Raw genomic sequence first — 22090 nt, 5'->3', positions numbered from 1 at the left:
AATCAGACAAGGACGCTTGCGTTCTCCAGGATAAGCTTGACAGAGTTTATGATTGGGCAGGGAAGTGGCAGATGGAATTCAATGTCGGAATGTGTTGTATTCTGAGTGTAGGTAGGAATAACCCCTCACATAATTACTTCTTAAATAGCACTCCTTTAAACAGGTCTGCGTGTGAGAGGGACTTAGGAGTCTTAGTGAGCCCTGACCTCCGGCCCAATGCATTCAGGCTAAGAATCGTGCAAACAGAGTACTTGGTTTCATCTCAAGCAGCGTAAGCAATAGGAGCGCTCAAACCCTCAAACTTTACTCAGCTCTAGTTAGACCTCACCTAGATTACGCGGTCCAGTTCTGGTCACCCTACTATAGAATGGACATCAAGATGTTAGAATCTGTACAGAGAAGGATGAAACAAATGATTAAGGGTGTGAGCAACTTGCCCTATGAGGATAGACTCAAGCATTTAAATCTACACTCTAGAAAGGCGAAGGTTGCGAGGAGACCTTATGGAGGTCTATAAATGGATGAAGGGCTTTAATAAAGGGGATGTCAATAGGGTTCTGGTAGTAAAAGAGCCAGGTAGGACACGTAGCAATGGTATCAAGTTAGACAAATTCAGATTCAGCAAAGACATAGGCAAGAATTGGTTCACAAATAGAGTGGTGGATGAATGGAACAGGCTTGACAGCCATGTTGTGGGGTGCCAATACCATAAATTCATTTAAGAAAAGGTTGGATAAGGTCATGGATAGTGAGGTAAGGTGGGGTTAGGATAACAGGAGCTGCCTTGTACAGGCCAACCGGTCTCTTGCAGACTCCTTATGTTCTTATGTTCTTATGTTATGTAATAATCAAACTGGCACCTTTATTCTGCTATCTCATCCAAAAGCAAACAAGGGAACAGTTAGTTTCCTTTGTCTGTATTTCCTCCTTCCTACTACGTAAACTTACTGAGAAGACTATCTTGTTTTGCTGTTTATGTGAGCAATGTTCTGCTACCATTTATATTTCCACGTTCTGCTCTTGAGCCGCCTCCTTTGCTGGAAAATATAATGGAATCATTATACGTATTTAATTGGTGTGAACCAATACACCTGAAGAATATTTATAGGGTTAAATAATAATAATAATATTAATAATAATAATAATGAGAAGAGGAGGAAGTATCAAACATGTGTATTTGTAGTAATTATAATAGTTGATTTTTCTTCCAAAAAAACAACAAAGAAAACGACACCAAAATCCTTGGGATGTATAATGACCTTCAACAACTGATGCGCGTTTAGTGAAGGCAGGAAGGAGGAAGAAAGAAGAGAGAAACGGAGAGGGAAGTGGGAGAGGGAGAGGTGGATGGAGAACGAAGATAAATAAAGGAAAGAGAGACATGATGGGAGGCGAGAGTGTACGGGGCGGAAAGAAAACTTGATTAAAATATATACTTGGATAAAGAAAGGTGGGAAGGGAGAGAGAAAGGGAGGGAAGGGGAAGGAAGGGGAAAAACAAAACGAGAGAGAGAGAGAGAGAGAGAGAGAGAGCGAGGGCCAGCCTAAAAAAAAAAAGGAAATGTAGAAATGGTTGAGATTTGAGAGCAAGATGAAAAATAGAGTAAATGGACGCCTCGTGAGATTTAGACGTGAGAAATGGCGTGCCTCTCTCTCTCTCTCTCTTTTCGCCATATCCCTCTCTCTCATTCTTATCTTCTTCTTCTTCTTCTTCTTCTTCTTCCTTGTCGTCGTCGTCTGGTCCTTCTTGTCGTTTGATGCTAACTTTCTCCTTATTGATGTTATTGTCGTCGTTGTTGGTTTTCTTGCGTTGTTATCGTTGTTACTGTTTTTTTTTTTTTTTTTTGTGTGTGTGTGTTTGTGTGTGTGTGTGTGTGTGTGTGTGTGTGTGTGTGTGTGTGTGTGTGTGTGTGTCATACATATTTCTTCGTTCCATCTTTGTTTTTTGTTTTGTTTTAAATCTTTTTTATTATTTTTCTTCTTAATTTTGCAATTATAAATTATTATTATTATTATTATTATTATTATTATTATTATTATTATGGCTGTCATTATCGTTATTAGTAATATTATCGTTTAATTCATATAATCAAGTACTCTCACCTTGCTGCTGCCGTCCACTTTATCGTATCATCCGTAATATTTCTCTCGGCACGTTTATTGAAGTCATATTATTCACCACTGAAATACGAGGCCTTTACTGCGCTGCCTGTAATATTTTGGTAGATATTATTTTTTAATTAATAACTTTTCGCCGAATGATCTGTCGCAGGCGAGTGCAATAAAAAGGACGCATCGCTGTCATTGCCGTGTCGTTTGTTTACAGCCGCGACAAAATTAGATATTTTCGTGTTCATGATATTGTAAAGCGTTGCTTGTTAGCGATTATTGCTTTACATTCATCGTATTTTTTAACCCTTTGTTTGTGTTTCGCGTATCAGGGGAGGCGGTGGCTGAGTGGTTAGCGTGACGGCCCCGCATTCAGAAGCTCCAGAAGGGACGCGGGTTCGAGTCCTGGCCGCCGCACAGCTGAGGTTTTTCAGTCACCGCCGAGTAGCCTAAAACTACCCACATGCTGGCCCGAAGACCACCCATCAACCTGGGCTCTAGATAACCTCTCCAAAGAGAGGCTCAAAGATGAGTTCCGGGGGGCAGCATGAGCCAACACAAGATGGCGCCACTATAAACACTCGCCTGCACCAGAGCGGGCTGGGTCGACCATCAGGCCCCACCGGAAAGAAGCCTTGTGTCGACCATCAGGACCCACCGGGAAGAAGCCTTGGGTCGACCATCAGGCCCCACCGGGAAGAAGCCTTTGGCCGACCATCAAGCCCCACCGGGAAGAAGCCTACCGGCGCAATAGACCGTGACGTAAAAAAAAAAAAAAAAAAAAAAAAAAAATCATGAAATGTATTCTTGTGCATATTTGTATGCTTGTGGTTTGCTTGGCGCCCCACCTGGCCGGCGCCGTCGCTGCCGTCACGTCAGCTTGAATGATGTCTGGCAAGTCACAGAGCATATTGATCGCCTAATACGTATTCTAGAATGTGTATCAGACGCTCGCGGGAAAGGAATGTGTAGGGACACTATTGCTTCATAGAAGGCTGCGATAATATCGCGCCATCATTCGTCTGAAAAAAAAAAAAAGGGTTTTTGTCTGTATCCAGTGAGCGCTTGCTTGCTTGCAGTGTATGTGTGTGTGTGTGTGTGTGTGTGTGTGTGTGTGTGTGTGTGTGTGTGTGTGTGATTACGCCCATGTTTGTTGTATATGTATTTTTTTTATTTTTTTTATCTTCCTCTGTGCCCCGGTTTGTATTTTTTTTTATTTTTTTTTTTTTGGTGGAGCTTCTTAAAGTAAATAAATGAGATAAAACTTCGAGTCTGTGCAAACAATCCTCAGACGGGTATCAGACTTAAGGAAATTCCCATGGCCTCTCACCTGTGGCCGCTCCTTCTGAGCCTCGGATATGTGAAGGGATTAGATAAAGGGAAGTGCCCTGTATTGCCACACCTTGGCTGAGGGGTTAGCCGCTCCCTGTCTAGTCAACCTTTTCGGCAGTCGAAGTCCCTCTAAGTAAGTAAGTTTATTTCCATTAACATATATTTATAAACAATTGTAAAGAAAACGTAGCTTTGGCAAGGTCTGTCAAATCGAAGCTCCTCGACAGACCTAATTTTTAATAGTTATATGCAAAATACAGAGTACAAATGGCATATTAATAATTATATTATTACTAGTTTTATGTTATTTAAGCAAACATACATGTATATAAATAGCCATGGAACGTGTTTATAATATGTGCAGTTGTTACAATATAAACAATATGTAAATATATAAACATTTATCGAAATTAACAAATGAATAGACTGTGTAATATAATGTAGTTTATACATTTTCAAGAGCAAATACATATTTTTTTGTTTCTTTTTTTAAATGAAAAATGCTACCAGAATTAATTATAAATTTAATGTCAGCTGGCAAGGAATTCCATAATTGGGGGTCAAAATACACCACTGATTCTAAAAAGAATTGTGCGGAAATTAGGACATAATGAGTTAACATTGCTGCCTCTAGTACTGTAAGCTGAATCTATCATTTTGAAAACTGTGTTGACAAAAGAAGAAAGTATTTGTGAATAGAATAAAAGTCTAAAATCTTCTGTGTGACTGATTTGCTGAACCTATTATTTGACAGGTTTTGGTATGGTCAAGGAAACTCTCGGTGATTGTGCCTTCTATGGCAGAGGGGAACCGCAGTCCTTCATGACGGACAACTGTGATGCGGGAAAGAAAGGCTCTGGCAGCCACCTGGCCCATATCACAGCGCTTCCTCTGCATCTTCCACATCCTTCAGCAAGTATGGACACCGACATGACACTCAAAAGCACCATCGTCAAGAGCTTGTGGCTGGCATGAAGACCCTGGTGTATGCCAAGTCAAGAGAGGAGTTCACTGAAGTGTGGGATAACATCCAAGCCAATTCTCTCACAAATACTTATCCCATTTTTAAAAGGTAATAATTTCAGTACACATCAACGATTTTCATATAAAAGTATTTCACATTTTTTTTGCTTCCCTTTCAGTGTTATTCTTTACTTATATATTTTCTTTGAAACTTTCAGTTACTTAACCGCCCTGGTGCAACGGAAAGAGGAGTGTTGCAATTGCTTTTCGAGTTGGTTCAATGCTCGAGGGCACCACACGAACAACTTTTGTGAAGCGACTATGTTCATCATCAAGGATATTGTTCTTAATAGGTAAGAATTAATCCGACTTTCATACGGAGTACAGCTTCTACTGTATCCATTGTAACTTCATTTTTCTCACACTTCTCTGGGGAGATATTATCCATTTAGGTTCAGCCATGTCACATAGATCTTTAGGTAACCATATACAATATATTATATCAAGAAGTTGTTCATTAAGTTTGGTCTTTATATATCATTTTCTTTTTTTCCGAATGGCCTGTATCGTTTTTTTACCATATGTGCACAGATCAATAAAGTAGCGTTATATTTTCAATACAACTTTGTATTATTTTTCAGGTGCAAAGCCTTCAACACTTCCCAGCTGGTTGTCTTCATGATCGAAATATTCGACTCATACATGAAGCCAGGGTTGCCATGTTTGTCCTTTTAAGGACAGTCTGTCCTTTTTTGAGCCTGTTTGTCCTTAAGTTTCTTTGAAAAAAAGGACAGTCAAAATCTGTCCTTTTTTGTCCTTTTTTTCAGCAGAATTTATTTATTTTTTCATTGTGAACCACGGATCCTGTCAAACCTTCAAACATGCAGTCAACAAATTTGTTTCTGCAGCTTCCTATCTTTTCTTATTGTTTTATAAGTAACCGGCAACTCTTGAAAAAAGCGCTCCGCCGCTCCCGCCTCCCAGGCTCTGAGGCTCCCACTCCCGAGTCCCTCCCCCTGTCCCGTAGTCCTGGTAAGCCTGTGCCACGAGCGTCACTGTCACGCGCTCCACTGAGTCCACTTATAAGCTTCTTCGTTGAAAGGTAACAGTGATGATCATACTTTAATATGATTAATTTATGTTTGTAGATGTGAGGGATAATGTGATATGGATATTATTTTGTTAGCCAGCCTAATGAGCTTATTCTTCAAGGATGACGTGACCAACTATGTGGTACAGGTCGAGTACACGTCTGACGCAAGATGCATTTTTCACGAAAGAGACTGCGATCTGTAAATTTCTGTGTTACATAATCCGTGTAGAAATCATGAACATGTGTAAGAGGCTTAATACAAAATCCTGTGGTCCTGCCAGTGGGCTGAGTAGGTTTAGGTTAGTTATATTGATAAGGCGGATTACAGGGATACTTAAGGTCCCGGGTAATTATTGGGCTCCCAGTGAAGCGTGCAAGGTGATTAAAAAATAAATCAATTACTAGTACAATAAATTGAAGTAATGTATAAATCTACACAGTAAGTAATCATAAGAACCAATTTTCTATATACTGATTGTACACCGATATGTCTTTTGATGTTTTAAACTAACGAGTTTACACTTCCTTGGGGTAAAATCCTCAACGAAATCCGAAAAAAAAAACTAACGAGTTGTGGAATGTGACCAACTGGGCGGGCGTCCATGTACAGGTTCAGTACATGTCAGCTGGGCCTGGGTAGGGATGTGGTAGTTCTTTAAGTGGTTATGTGGTCACTGTGGTGTGGTGTGATGTATGGCATTAGTGGGTTTATGGAAAGACCACAGAAATATTAATGGCAATGATCATTATATAGGTAGCCTATGTGTGCCATGACGAATTAGTATATCGCAATGGGAAAGAGGCAAAGAGCAATGAATATATAGTGTGATCTCTCTCTCTCTCTCTCTCTCTCTCTCTCTGAGATTTTTGTATTGGGAAGTGGATGATTTTTCTCCTTATTAGTGACTTTTTTTCTTTGTTTCTCTTCACAGTTAAAGTAAGCATGAGTCGTTGGAAGACTTCTTACAATGACGCAAGGCACTATAAGAAGGAATGGGAGGAACAGTTCAAATGGCTTTCTTGGGTAGACAATGCATGCTTCTGCAGATGGTGCAAGTGTTCACTGTCCAATATGAGGAAGTCAGCTTTTGAGCTTCACGAGAAAACTGGCAAACACAAAAAGGCTGTAGAAGCGTTTAGTAGCTCGCGTAAGATAACAGATTCCTTCAAGAAGAGCACCACAAATGCATCAAAGGAACTAAAAGAATTTGAAATCAAATTCAGTGTCTCGACAGCTTGCCACTGCAGTGTTCGGTCAGTGAATCATCAGACCGAACTGATTGCTGAGTATGGAAAGGGAAGTATCCTTGAAAATGTTAAACTTCATCGGACAAAGTGTATGTGCTTGCTCAAGAACGTAGTATCACTGGCACTATTTGAAGAATTACTTGATGATATTCGAGGAGCAAAATATTCATTACTGATTGATGAATCAACAGATGTGAGTGTAACTAAGCATTTATGCTTGTGTGTCAAGTATTTCTCGCGCAAGGAGCAAACAGTGCAAACAGCTTTCCTCGGTTTAATACCTGTTGTCTCTACTACTGGCCAGAGCTTGTTTGACGCCATCAGTAATTTCATGAAAGAGTATAATATTGATATAAATGACTGTATTGGTTTGGGCACAGATGGAGCAAATAATGTTTCTGGTGAGGCAAATTCAGTGTTTTCAAGGTTTCGAGATGTAAACCCAGATATTCAGTTCATTAAGTGCACCTGCCACAGTTTGGCCTTATGTGCCGAAAAGGCCTTCAAGTCTTTGCCTCCTTGTTTGGAATACCTAATTTCTGCTATTCCCGCTGGTTCAGTGTTAGTTCTCTACGGCGTGAAGAATACAAACTAATATACGCCACAATGAATAATGGAAATGAAAATCACGAGAAAATTGTCTCTCCAAGTGCCACGCGATGGCTTGTGCGAGGAAAGTGTGTTTTTTCAATATTAATTCAATGGGAAGAGCTTAAAGCATATTTCAACTCCATAGTTGATAAAACCTATGATGCCAGAATTCTGCGAGACATGTTTCTTGATGAAGCAAATAAGCTTTACCTTACATTTGCTTGCCCCATCATCCAGAATTTTGAAACACTTAATGCTGCATTCCAAACCACAAATCCTGATCCCACTAAACTGTTTAAAGAACTTGAAGAGTTGAGAAATTTTTTGCTGCAAAAACTTTACAGAGACTTTCGGCAGCGACAACTGCCATGGTTACTGAGTGACTGTAAACTTGGAGACAAATTTGAACTTGACTTGAAGGTCTGCAACCTAAGTGCAGAGAGGAAACAAGCAATCCAGCAACGCTGCCGTGACTTCATGTATGAGGCAGTAAAACAAATTGACAAAAGAATTGACAATACAACCATGAAGATGAACTACATAAAATATCTTAGTCCAGAGAAGTGTCTCAGCCAGGTTAGGCCAAAATTTACTGATCTCCCTTTAGAAAAACTGGCAAGAGCAGAGAAATTTGATGTTCATAAAGTTGCAAACCAATATGAACGTATAGCTGTGAAAACAGATTGGGGAGCAGAGTTTCCTAGCTCAGAAATACCAACAGATCCAGTTAATTTTTGGACACATGTTCTAAATTATGAGAATGCAATTGGAGAGAAGTGTTACCAAGAACTTGCAATTATTGCACTGAACTCATACTGCATTCCTTTAAGTACAGCCTTTGTTGAAAGGGTATTCTCACACGTCACTAATGTAAAAACTAAGGCCAGAAACAGATTAAGCACTAGTTCTCTCGAATCTATTTTAAGAGTTCGGACGCACTTACACAGCAAAGAAGTCTGCTGTCGTAACTTCAAAGTCACAGAGAAAATGCAAGCACTTTTCACAAGCCAGATGTACCGCAGCACAGAGAAGGCAGCAGGTGGAACAGGACAGGTAGACGAACAGGCTGCAAGTACCTCAGTAGCTTCAGATGAAGGAGATTCCTTTGAAGAAATTCTCACGATTGAATATTAAAATAAAGGTATGTAAGTTCATAGGTGTACTAGCTACTTACGCCTTAATGTTGATAAATTTTATACACCCCGCCAGGCTCTCTCTCTCTCTCTCTCTCTCTCTCTCTCTCTCTCTCTCTCTCTCTCTCTCTCTGCTGTTATACACTTTAAACACACACACACACACACACACATATATATATATATATATATATATATATATATATATATATATATATATATATATATATATATATATATATATATATATATATATATATATATCTGTATATATATGTATATATATATATATATATATATACACGTATAATACATATATACACTTTGTTTTGCTGTCCTTTTTTGGAAGCAAATGTCCTTTTTTTGAAGCATGTCTGTCCTTTTTTCATGTGCAGTGTCTGGCAACCCTGCATGAAGCAGCGGCTGATAGATGTAGCACTGAGTCGACGACGCGTCAAGCCAGTGAGTGTGGGCACGTTCACCTTGGACGCAATGACGTCCCTTGGTGGTGGAAAATACCATGTCCGCAGCCAATCTGAAGCAACACAGGTATACGAAGTAGATATCACCATTGGCATGTGTTCATGCACTAAAGGAGAAAATGGTGCTATCTGCAAACATCAGACTGCATGTGCAGATTATGGCATGACAGTGGTGCCTCAGATGTTTGTGCTGAATACTCAAAGTGGTTGGCAGTTTTAGCTCTCGGCCAAGACAAAGCACCAGATGAAAGCTTCTTTCAAGACCTCAATGCTGTAATAACTGAGCTGAACCAAGGAAGTGGAGAAGCTTTCTTTAATTACATGCCCACTGATACAGAGATAAACCCTGATGTAGTTGTGTGGTTATGTCTGAGAATTCCAATAACAAAAAAACATTTCTTTAATGGACAGCTTGCAGAAGATGATGGTGAAGTTGACGGTGCTTGCGTCGGAAAATCAGAATACTCGTATGTTGCACAAACACTTGTTGAGATGGTAACTCGTTTTGGCAATGCAGACACAGAAGCACCAATGACCAAATTTCTCCAGCGCTTGAAGTAAATTAAGTCAACAAATCAGCTTAACAGCTTCTTTAATTGTATGGAGTCAGCAGTGAGGCTTGGTGGCGCTGGTCGTGGGAAGATTCCTTGCCAACCAACTTCAATTGCCAGAAGATCCAACGGCAGGCCTAAAGGCCCTGTCCCACCAACGCCCGGTACATCCCGAATCACGCCAAATTGGGTTACTTCGGTACGCCCATGGAAAAAATCGGCATTGGTCGACGGTCAACGAGCGCACATCTTGCCACGCCGGCACGCACCGGCTAGCGGCCAAAAAAGCCGCAGTCGACAATAACTTTATCCGAGAAATGCCCGGCAGAATTTTTGATAACGAGATACCGTGCCGACACCGTACAATGTTCGTCATTACCGTGTCTCTGCCGGGCAAGCACCGTGCCCGTACCGGCTCTTGCCGGACGCGTATCGGCCTTTACCAGATCATAATTTCTCCCCCCCCGGTGTCCGCACGGTGTGAGTACGGTGCCCTAGGAATGCGCACGCCATGTGCTGGTGCGAGTACGGTGTGAATACGGTGCCCTAAGAATGCACCCGGCAGGGTAAAAAAAAAAAGTTGTACTGACTGGCAGTAGCTGGCTCGCCCACACGAGCGGGCTGCTCCTGAGCGCCTGCTCGGAGGGCCCGTTCCTCCGTCGCTGCTCGCCGGCTTCTACCCGTGGCTGTGGCGGCGGCGGAGGGGTCCCCACACCCGCCGCACGCCAGCGGCGGGTTCCCCTCTGCGACGGGCCGTCCACGGACAAAGGCCCGTTCCCCCTGTTTAGAGGGTAAATCCTAGAAAAAAAGAAAAAAAAACAGTGGAACGCCAGCACTCCTCGGGCGAGCGGCTGGGGGGTCCTTCTGCGGCGGCGTGGTTGACCCGCCTGGTTATCCTCGCTTAGGGCCCCACCGCGGCAGTCAAGTCGACCGGTCGGCTGCTCGCCCGTGCACCGCTACGGGTGTCTACTTGGCGCCTGCCCAGAGAGCCCGTGCCTCCGTCGCTGCTCGCCGGCTGTTACCCGTGGCTGTGGCGGCGGCGGAGGCGTCCCGCAACGAGCTTGCATTGCTCGCCCACACAACGGGCTGCTCCTGAGCGCCTGCTCGGAGGGCCCGTTACTCCGTCGCTGCTCGCCGGCTTCTACCCGTGGCTGTGGCGGCGGCGGAGGGGTCCCCACATCCGCCGCACGCCAGCGGCGGGTTCCCCTCTGCGACGGGCCGTCCACGGACAAAGGCCCGTTCCCCCTTTTTAGGGGGTAAATCCCATGAAGAAGAAGAAGAATCCAACAGTCAGTGGAACGCCAGCACTCCTCGGGCGAGCGGCTGGGGGGTCCTTCTGCGGCGGCGTGGTTGACCCGCCTGGTTATCCTCGCTTAGGGCCCCACCGCGGCAGTCAAGTCGACCGGTCGGCTGCTCGCCCGTGCACCGCTACGGGTGTCTACTGGGCGCCTGCCCAGAGAGCCCGTGCCTCCGTCGCTGCTCGCCGGCTGTTACCCGTGGCTGTGGCGGCGGCGGAGGCGTCCCGCAACGAGCTTGCATTGCTCGCCCACACGAGCGGGCTGCTCCTGAGCGCCTGCTCGGAGGCCCCGTTCCTCCGTCGCTGCTCGCCGGCTTCTACCCGTGGCTGTGGCGGCGGCGGAGGGGTCCCCACACCCGCCGCACGCCAGCGGCGGGTTCCCCTCTGCGACGGGCCGTCCACGGACAAAGGCCCGTTCCCCCTTTTTAGGGGGTAAATTTAAAAAAAAAAAAAAAAAAAAATCCAACAGTCCAGAGACACGCCAGTCCTCGTCGACAGACCGACTTGGTCGGCTAGATTTCGATCGCCGATAGAGTCGGTCTGTCGGCTCCCTGCTACGGGCCGCCTTAGGCAAAGGCCCGTGCTCCCTCGTGTACGAGAGAGCAATCTTTACCCCCAACAGTCCAGTGGAACGCCAGCACTCCTCGGGCGAGCAGCCGGGTGGCCCTTCTACGGAGGCGAGGTGGACCCGTGGGGTCATCCTCGCTTTGGGCCACCCCTCCGCGGTCAAGTCGACCGGTCGGCTGCTCGCACGAGTACCGCTACGGGTGTCTGCTGGGCGCCTGCCCAGAGAGCCCGTGCCTCCGTCGCTGCTCGCCGGCTGTTACCCGTGGCTGTGGCGGCGGCGGAGGCGTCCCTACACCCGCCGCACGCCAGCGGCGGGTTCCCCCCTGCGACGGGCCGTCGTTTGACAAAGGCCCGTTCCCCCTATTTAGGGGGTAAATCCCCAAGAATAAGAAGAATCCAACAGTCAGTGGAACGCCAGCACTCCTCGGGCGAGCAGCCGGGTGGCCCTTCTACGGAGGCGAGGTGGACCCGTGGGGTCATCCTCGCTTAGGGCCACCCCTCCGTGGTCAAGTCGACCAGTCGGCTGCTCGCACGAGTACCGCTACGGGTGTCTGCTGGGCGCCTGCCCAGAGAGCCCGTGCCTCCGTCGCTGCTCGCCGGCTTTTACCCGTGGCTGTGGCGGCGGCGGAGGCTTCCCTACACCCGCCGCCCGCCAGCGGCGGGTTCCCCCCTGCGACGGGCCGTCGCATAGACAAAGGCCCGTTCCCCCTTTTTAGGGGGTAAATCCGAAATCATCATCATCATCCAACAGTCAGTGGAACGCCAGCACTCGTCGAGCGAGCAACTCTCCCGGCCTCTGGGCCACCTATAGACTGCTGAGTTGCTCGCTTGGCTCAGCTACGGGCTGCTACAGGGCGCCTGCCCGGAGGGCCCGTGCCTCCGTCGCTGCTCGCCGGCTTCTACCCGTGGCTGTGGCGGCGGCGGAGGCTTCCCTGGCGGGTTCTCCCCTGCGACGGGCCGTCAATCGACAAAGGCCCGTTCCCCCTTTTTTAGGGGGTAAATCCCACACAACAACAACAACAATGGGACGCCAGCACTCCTCGGGCGAGCAGCCGGGTGGCCCTTCTACGGAGGCGAGGTGGACCCGTGGGGTCATCCTCGCTTAGGGCCACCCCTCCGTGGTCAAGTTGACCAGTCGGCTGCTCGCACGTGTCAGCTACGGGTGTCTGCTGGGCGCCTGCCCAGAGAGCCCGTGCCTCCGTCGCTGCTCGCCGGCTCTTACTCGTGGCTGTGGCGGCGGCGGAGGCTTCCCCACACCCGCCGCACGCCAGCGGCGGGTTCCCCCCTGCGACGGGCCGTCGCACCGACAAAGGCCCGTTCCCCCTTTTTAGGGGGTAAATCCTTCACCACCACCAACAGTGGCAGTGGAACGCCAGCACTCCTCGGGCGGGCAGCCGGGTGGTCCTTCTACGGAGGCGAGATGGACCCGTGGGGTCATCCTCGCTTAGGGCCACCCCTCCGTGGTCAAGTTGACCGGTCGGCTGCTCGCACGTGTCAGCTACGGGTATCTGCTGGGCGCCTGCCCAGAGAGCCCGTGCCTCCGTCGCTGCTCGCCGGCTCTTACTCGTGGCTGTGGCGGCGGCGGAGGCTTCCTCACACCCGCCGCACGCCAGCGGCGGGTTCCCCCCTGCGACGGGCCGTCGCACCGAAAAAGGCCCGTTCCCCCTTTTTAGGGGGTAAATCCTTCACCACCAACAGTGGGCAGTGGAACGCCAGCACTCCTCGGGCGAGCAGCCGGGTGGCCCTTCTACGGAGGCGAGGTGGACCCGTGGGGTCATCCTCGCTTAGGGCCACCCCTCCGTGGTCAAGTTGACCAGTCCTGCTCGCACGTGTCAGCTACGGGTGTCTGCTGGGCGCCTGCCCAGAGAGCCCGTGCCTCCGTCGCTGCTCGCCGGCTCTAACTCGTGGCTGTGGCGGCGGCGGAGGCTTCCCCATACGGGTTCCCCCCTGCGACGGGCCGTCGCACCGACAAAGGCCCGTTCCCCCTTTTCAGGGGGTAAATCCTTCACCACCACCACCAACAGTGGGCAGTGGAACGCCAGCACTCCTCGGGCGAGCAGCCGGGTGGCCCTTTTACGGAGGCGAGGTGGACCCCTGGGGTCATCCTCGCTTAGGGCCGCCCCTCCGTGGTCAAGTCGACCAGTCGGCTGCTCGCACGAGTCAGCTACGGGTGTCTGCTGGGCGCCTGCCCAGAGAGCCCGTGCCTCCGTCGCTGCTCGCCGGCTTTTACTCGTGGCTGTGGCGGCGGCGGAGGCTTCCCCACACCCGCCGCACGCCAGCGGCGGGTTCCCCCCTGCGACGGGCCGTCGCACAAGACAAAGGCCCGTTCCCCCTTTTTAGGGGGTAAATCCTCACATCATCATCATCATCCAACGGTGGGGCAGAGACACACCAGTCCTCGTCGACAGACCGACTTGGTCGGCTAGATTTCGATCGCCGATAGAGTCGGTTTGTCGGCTCCCTGCTACGGGCCGCCTATGGCAAAGGCCCGTGCTCCCTCTTGCAAGAGGGTGCAATCTCTCCCCCCCCAACAGTGGAACGCCAGCACTCCTCGGGCGAGCAGCCGGGTGGCCCTTCTACGGAGGCGAGGTGGACCCGTGGGGTCATCCTCGCTTAGGGCCACCCCTCCGTGGTCAAGTCGACCAGTCGGCTGCTCGCACGAGTCAGCTACGGGTGTCTGCTGGGCGCCTGCCCAGAGAGCCCGTGCCTCCGTCTCTGCTCGCCGGCTTTTACCCGTGGCTGTGGCGGCGGCGGAGGCTTCCCCACACCCGCCGCACGCCAGCGGCGGGTTCCCCCCTGCGACGGGCCGTCGCTAGACAAAGGCCCGTTCCCCCTTTTTAGAGGGTAAATCCTTCATCATCATCATCATCATCATCCAGGGTTGCCCGTGGAACGCCAGCACTCCTCGGGCGAGCAGCCGGGTGGCCCTTCTACGGAGGCGAGGTGGACCCGTGGGGTCATCCTCGCTTAGGGCCACCCCTCCGTGGTCAAGTCGACCAGTCGGCTGCTCGCACGAGTCAGCTACGGGTGTCTGCTGGGCGCCTGCCCAGAGAGCCCGTGCCTCCGTCGCTGCTCGCCGGCTTTTACCTGTGGCTGTGGCGGCGGCGGAGGCTTCCCCACACCCGCCGCACGCCAGCGGCGGGTTCCCCCCTGCGACGGGCCGTCGCTAGACAAAGGCCCGTCCCCCTTTTTAGGGGGTAAATCCTAAATCATCATCATCCAGGGTTGCCATTTGGTATTAAAGCACCGTGATTGGTATTGGACTTAAATTTGGCAATGAAACGAATGAAATTTGGTATTGAACTATAAAAAAATATAAAAAATAAGGAATACTTCCACTTATCATCCCCTTACACCCCCCCCCCAAAAAAAAAAAAAGAAAAAAACGTACATAGACAGTTCAATCTCCCCAGTAACCAATTATTTTTTTTATAGTAATTAAAAGCTTAATATTTTCATATTTCAGTCGGAACGTTCAGGGTGAATTTTTACCGGTGCTGCATCATTCAATTTTCACCGTCACCCTGCAAACCAGAGACACCAGGATTAGTATTAAAAGGCAACGAATAAATAGTCATTAGTTACGGCCGCGCCGGCCATGCAGGTAGCGACCCCCGACAACTTTTTTTCAATTTCCTCGCCAGGCCGTCCCTGCCCTATTCCTCCCCCTCTCATACCCTCCGGTTAACACGCTTTTTGTACGAGAGTCTCGATACGAGTATAAGTCTCGTAACGAGACTTATACACGTCTCGTACAAGTACGCACAACGAAGCGACACATCACCTCCCGCCTCCGGTCGTTGCTGGCTCTTAACTGTGAAGGTATCACTATGTCGAAGTGGAAAGGTTCCTATGAATCTGGTCGAACTTATCACACCGATTGGAAATAAGAATTACGAAAACATGTAAGTTTTATTATTAGTTTGGTATTGAAAACGTGAGTTGGGTATTAAAAATTGAAGTATTTGGTATAGACACCCCAAGCCATGCCGCAAACTCTTGAACCATGGAGTCAAGGGAGAAAATGGGTACAAGTTAGGAGGGAAATGCAACATGTTCCACCCAAGATTATGCAGGAACTCAATCAGGAAGCATGAGTGCCTGGTGGAGTCCTGCAGGTTTATATATGTCAAGGGCACCAGAAGGACGAAACTGCCACAGCCACCCACTCCCGAGGAGCTGTAGCTACTCAAAATACCCCTTCTATAATGGTGCACCCAGGAACCCCGGCACCACCAACACAAGAGACTGGCCCCACCCCCGGGCTTTGCTGGTGGTGAAAGCGATTTTTTAGGGTAATGACAGGCCTGAAGACAGACATGAGGAGTCTAATCAGAGCAATGGAGTTTCAAACATTATTGTTGTCCAGCCTGCTGAAGGACAACGCCAACAGAACGGAGTGGCCAACACCCCCACAACCAAGCCAGACCCCCCCCCTGGCTCAGTGCACTCCCCCACCATTAGGAAACATCATGATGGGCAATATACAGGGCCTCTATCCAAAATCTAATCAAAGCAAAGTGCCTTTCCTTAAAGAACTTGCAAAAGAGGTAGACCTCATGTTTATTGCCCTCATAGAGACGCACCTTAGAGGTGAGGTGAAAGAAGCAGAAATAAGTATCAGAAACTACACACCATACAGGGTAGACAGAGAAACTCTAAGTCATGGAGGCGTCATAACATTCATTAGAAACGACCTCGCAGAAGATGCCAAACAAGTTATGTCCGTCTCAAATGGTCAAGTAGAAATGATTGCTGTCCAAATATCATCTATAGACATGATCATAATAAACTGCTATCGCCCACCTCAGTGCTCTACACAAAATTTTACAGCTGCAATGAACAGCATAAAGAGCTATTAGAAGATCTCCCAAGGCCTATGCCTGACATAATCATGTGCGGAGACTACAACTTTTCGCACATCAAGTGGCCTGATGGCATAGTGCATGGTGGCACACTAGAGGACCAGTCACAAGCCAGAGCACTAATTGAACTCAGTGAAAGATTTTTCCTCACACAGCAGATTACGCAACCCACCAGGCACAACAATATCCTCGACCTCTTCTTTACAAATAACCAAGACTCGATCAGTTCTTACCAGACAGAAGAGACAATTTTTCTCTGACCACAACCTCATCACCATTAACACGACATAATTATAGCCCTCACCGGAAAGGCATGATGAGAAACAGGGAAAATACCTCTTCAGGATCACCACCTTTTGCAGCCTACAATTTCTACAATGAGAACTTCAAGTGGGAAAATGTTAATGACAGCATCAGTGCAGTGGACTGGGAAAACACACTATCTGGAGTTCTCACCACTAAATTACTAGACATATGTAGTGCTCACATTCCGATAAAAAAAGAGGCTGAATAAAAAGCACTCCCAAATACCGAGGGATAGGAAAATATTAATGAGTAAGAGGTCTACCCTTAACAAGCAACTACAGAGTGCACACACACCGGAAACAAGAATAACTGAAATCGAAGAGAAACTGGAACAGTTCCATGCAGATCAAAGAACAAGAGAAGAAACAAGGGCAGTTAGTACCATAAAACAGAACCCCAAATACTTCTTTGGATACTGCAAAAGGTACTCAAAAACAAAGTCAGATTGGTCCATTACAAGACACTGATGGCAACCTGTCAAGAGACTCCAAGAAAACCTGCCAGCTACTGCTACGCCATTACAATCAGGTGTTTAGCTCACCGAGGCTGGACAAAATCATTCATAACCCTACTGAATTCTTCACTGAAGACGTTCCACTGGACCAACAGCTAACGGACATCAGCATCTCAGTGAGGGATATGGAGAAAGCCATAAGAGAAATCAAGTCCAATGCTGCAGCAGGACCAGATGGAGTACCGGCTGTTCTCCTATGCAAATGCAGCAAGGCCCTGGCACAGCCGCTGTGTATACTGTGGCGCTGCTCCCTGGACAAGGGAGTGGTTCCGTTGCAACTTGAAAAAGCAACAGTGTGCCCAATATACAAAGGAGGAGACAAAAGCCTGCCAAAGAACTACAGGCCAGTAGCTCTCACTTCCATTCTTATCAAAATTTTTGAAAAGTGTCAGAGATAAAATCACCAAACACATGGAGGATCACCACTACACAGCAACAACCAACACGGCTTCAGGAAGGGGAGGTCCTGCCTGTCCAAGCTCCTGGCACACCATGACTGGGTCCTGCACAACCTGGCCCAGGGAAAAAATGTAGATGTCGTGTTTTTGGACTTTGCCGCAGCATTTGATAAAGTAGATCACGGCATACGTACTACTACACAAGACAAAGTCCCTTGGCATAACAGGAAAGCTGGGGTTATGGATCCACGACTTCCTCACTGGACGCCAGCAAGCAGTGGAAGTGAATGGATGCAGATCAGAGGAGGCCGAGGTGGTCAGTGGCGTCCCACAGGGATCAGTTCTGGGCCCCCTTCTGTTCCTCATACATATGATGGACGTCGGTGAGGAAGTGAGAGACTCGCTTTTCACATCAATCGCCGACGACACCACTGTGAGTCGACCCACCGCCAGCGGCGAGGATGTATCCTGCCTACAGCAAGACCTTAACGCTGTGTATGCTTGGGCAGCCACAAGCAACATGCAGTTTAAAGAAGAAAAATTTGAAGTACTGAGACACGGGCACAACCAAGACATCAAGGACACTACAAAGCTGCACACAGAAGGGGGGCAAGAAATCACACCACAGCCTCACGTCAAGTGCCTGGGAATGCATCTCGATGAAAACTGCTCCTTCCAACACCACATTGGGGAGACAGTTAGGAAAGCCAAAATGATTACAGGCTGGGTGCTGAGGACCTTCACAAGCAGGGAGCCTGAGACAATGCTGATCCTATGGAAGGCCCTGGTGCAGCCTCTGCTGGACTGTTGCAGCCATCTGTGGTCACCTCACAGGAGAGGAGACATCCAGCAGCTGGAGGCAGTACAGAGGTCCTTCACCAGACAAATCCAAGGCATGGGAGGATTCAGCTACTGGGAAAGACTCTAGGAGCTGGGGTTGTACTCCCAGCAACGCCGAAGGGACAGATACCAGGCCATCTACACCTGGAAGGTCCTGGAGGGGCAAGTGCCTGATCCTACAGCGCAGGCACTGCAGCCCTGCACCATTGGAAGGAAGGAACGAATGTGTAAAAAACAAGCCCTGCCAACCACAGCCTCAGAGAAGATCAAGACCCTGCTGGCAGCCAGTCTGGCTTATAAGAGTCCTAGGATCTTCAACTCGCTGCCAAAAGAGGTATAGAATGTAGCTATTAATATGAGAATAAAATAGGGCCTTCCTAAGTATTTCTCCTACAGGCATGCGTTGGGCAATTTAACATCAAATATTATTGTGCATTGAATCATAATAGGAAATCAAATGAGGAAGCTTACAATGGATGTGGAGTGTGGGGCCTTGCTGTGCGAGTCGCTGCCCGTCTTCCCGCCATTTTATCCTGCCTTGTTGTGTCCATCCTCCCTCCGCCTCCATTATTTTATTAACTTATCTATTAGATAATTCTTCATATCCGATTCTTTTATTTATAGGTTTGCTAATATACACTGTTATTGTTATTAGACTATGAGTTCATCCATAATAACTATATATATGTTATTTTTTTTCTTAAAAAAAATATTCATTCATTCATTCATTCATTCATTCATTCATTCATTCATTCAAGAGAGAGAGAGAGAGAGAGAGAGAGAGAGAGAGAGAGAGAGAGAGAGAGAGAGAGAGAGAGAGAGAGAGAGTTTTCTTTATAGAAAATTTAATTAGGAATTTCATCAGACGTCATTAAGAAAAAAAAAATACTCCTTTCGGTACCGGTACCAGTACCGGTACTAACGGTACCTGAGGTTTCGGTACTGGTACCACTGGTACTTAAATTAACGGTTCCTACCCATCCCTACTGTACACCCTCTGGACCCACCGAAGAGGCGATGCTTCTGGTATTTTGCTTTAGCCCGGTGGGACGACCTGAGGATGTACTTTTCCGATTTCCCGTGGAATGATTACTGCTTCTAGGAAAGAAACCCCTCTGTGTGTGCCCAGCGCATCACAGAGGTTCAGCCTCAGGAATGGAGGCACTCCTCATGCTTTTTAAAAAGTCTGGGTTTAATCACGCTTGTTCTCGTGGTATTAAAAAATAGAGAGTCAGTTCACAAAAGGTACCAGAGCCTTCGTCGCACTCCTGCTAACCGTGATCTTTATGTATCTGCCCGGAATCGTGCCAAATCTATTCTTCGACTTACCAAAAGCTCTTTCATCAATAGGAAATGTCAAAACCTTGCTTTTTTAATTCTTCTAGAGACTTCTGGCACCTAGCCAAAAATATCTCCTACAATTTCACTTTTTCATCTTTCCCTCCTCTCCTTTGAACCCATACGGCAGCACCGACGTCTCAGCTATCTCTAAGGCTGAGCCCTTCTCTCAAACTTTCTGTAAAAACTTCACTCTGGACTATTCTGGGCATATTTTTCCTACTCATCCCCCCTCTGATTCCTTTATGCCTGTTATTAAGATTATTAAGGCAGGCTTGGGCTGCCTCAGGGCTCATGGACGTCTTGCTGCAGACGTCACATTCAAACCTGAAAAGGTAATATGAACGGGAAATATGAGGAAAGCTTTATCCCTTTGTCAGGCCATGTATCATTTCAGGTGAATTTTCAAACTTTGCAGCGTGCGCCCCCATTTATTTACCCATTTAGACTTACGGGGACAGCTTATAAATACTAATAATCTAGATAGTAATTCCGTAAGATACAGAAAGAAGTATTAATAGACTCATCCTTTACTTACGGTTCGCAGTTCATATTCTTGGGGAGAGGAGCTTTTCAGGGTAGCAGCAGACAGAGCAGAGGAGAAACTTGTGAGGTGTGTGGGGGCGGCCTGCAGTCGTGTTTACAACTCGCATGTATGAGTTCTGAGCCAACTCTAATTTTCTCCTTGTTTTAGCTTCATGTCAACTATAATATTACAAAAATATATATTTCCTCTCCCGCGCATGATTATGTACAGAGATGATGCAAGAAACGCAATAACATACGAAAAAAACAGCACTGCTCCAAGATTAAAGTCACAGACACGCAGCCGATCGGTCAAAAAGATGCGAAATATCATCAGAAAACACAACATCTTCCTCTCTTTGCCTTGCCTTATGTCACTTCCAGGTTCTTTGTAATGTGAAATGACAAGAAAGTAAATATTTCTTTATTGAACACCAACTCTCTGGGTCTCAAAAAGCATTATATTCTATATTTTATTTTTCAAAAAACTTTCCTAGGTGAACTTGACTGCTGTGGTGCTGTAGTTACTACTCGCTGACCTGTGGCGGACCCAGCTCCAGGTGAAGGGGGAGGGGGTGATATACAAGATGGGCGCCATACCATACCACATTATATATATATATATATATATATATATATATATATATATATATATATATATATATATATATATATATATATATATATATATATATATATATATATATATATATATATATATATATATATATATATATATATATATATATATGGCTTTTTGTGTAGTGTATTTACATCAGTAACCAGCTCAGGCTGCCGAGTGCCCACGACGGCCACGAGGTGACAACTGACTGGCTGCGTACGTGGCTGGGGCGCTGGGAGTACAGTACAGCAGGGGTGGGCAGGATCCGTTACTGGATTTGAATCCACCAAATCCATTTGGCGCAGCTTGGCGCTTTTTTTTTTTTTTTTTTTTTTTTTTACAAATACGATAATGTTTGTAATTTCTTTTATTTGTTATGTATGTTTATTATTTCTTTTATTATTATTATTATTATAATTTTTTTTTTTACATCAAAGGACACGGCTCAAGGGCAACAAAAAGAGTACAAAAAAAGCCCGCAACTCGCCGCTCCCACAAAAGTAAAAAGTAAAGAGCGACCAAAAGAGAGGTCAATTTCGTGTGGAGAGGTGTCTTGATACACTCTTCTTGAAAGAGGTCTAGTCATAGGCAGGAGGAAATACAGACAAAGGAAGACTGTTCCAGAGCTTACCAGTGAAGGGGATGAAAGAATGGATATGCTGGTTAACTCTTGCCTAAGGGGTTTGGACAGTTTAGGGATGAGCATGAGTAAAGTCGTGTGCTGCGTGGCCGCGGGAGGGGGGGAGGGATGCAGTTAGCAAGTTCAGAAGAGCAGTCAGCATGAAAATATCGATAGAAGATAGAAAGAGAAGCAACATGGCGGCGAAATTCAAGAGGTAGAAGGCTGTCAGTAAGAGGAGGAGAGCTGATGAGACGAAGAGCCTTAGACTCCACTCTGTCCAGAAGAGCTGTGTGAGTGGAGCCCCCCCACACGTGAGATGCATACTCCATACGAGGGCGGACAAGGCTCCTATATATGGAAAGCATCTGTGCGGGGAAGAAGAACTGGCGGAGACGATACAAAACGCCCAACCTCGAAGAAGCTGATTTCGTAAGAGAGGAGATGTGAAGTTTCCACTTGAGATTTTGAGCTAAGGATAGACCGAGGATATTTAGTGTTGAAGAAGGTGACAGCTGGGTGTTGTCGAAGAATAGGAGATATGTGTTAGGAGGATTGTGTCGAGTTGATAGGTAGAGAAACTGGGTTTTTAGGCATTGAAGGACACACGGTTCCTTTTACCCCAATCGGAAATGATAGCAAGGTCTGAGGTTAAGCGTTCTCCAGGACAGTTTGTTATGGAAAGAAGATCATTGATG

This window comes from Eriocheir sinensis, chromosome 7 (assembly GCF_024679095.1).
Source record: "Eriocheir sinensis breed Jianghai 21 chromosome 7, ASM2467909v1, whole genome shotgun sequence".
Lineage (NCBI taxonomy): Eukaryota > Metazoa > Arthropoda > Malacostraca > Decapoda > Varunidae > Eriocheir > Eriocheir sinensis.
The sequence above is the reverse complement of the archived record's forward strand: the minus strand, read 5'-3'. Positions refer to the sequence as shown.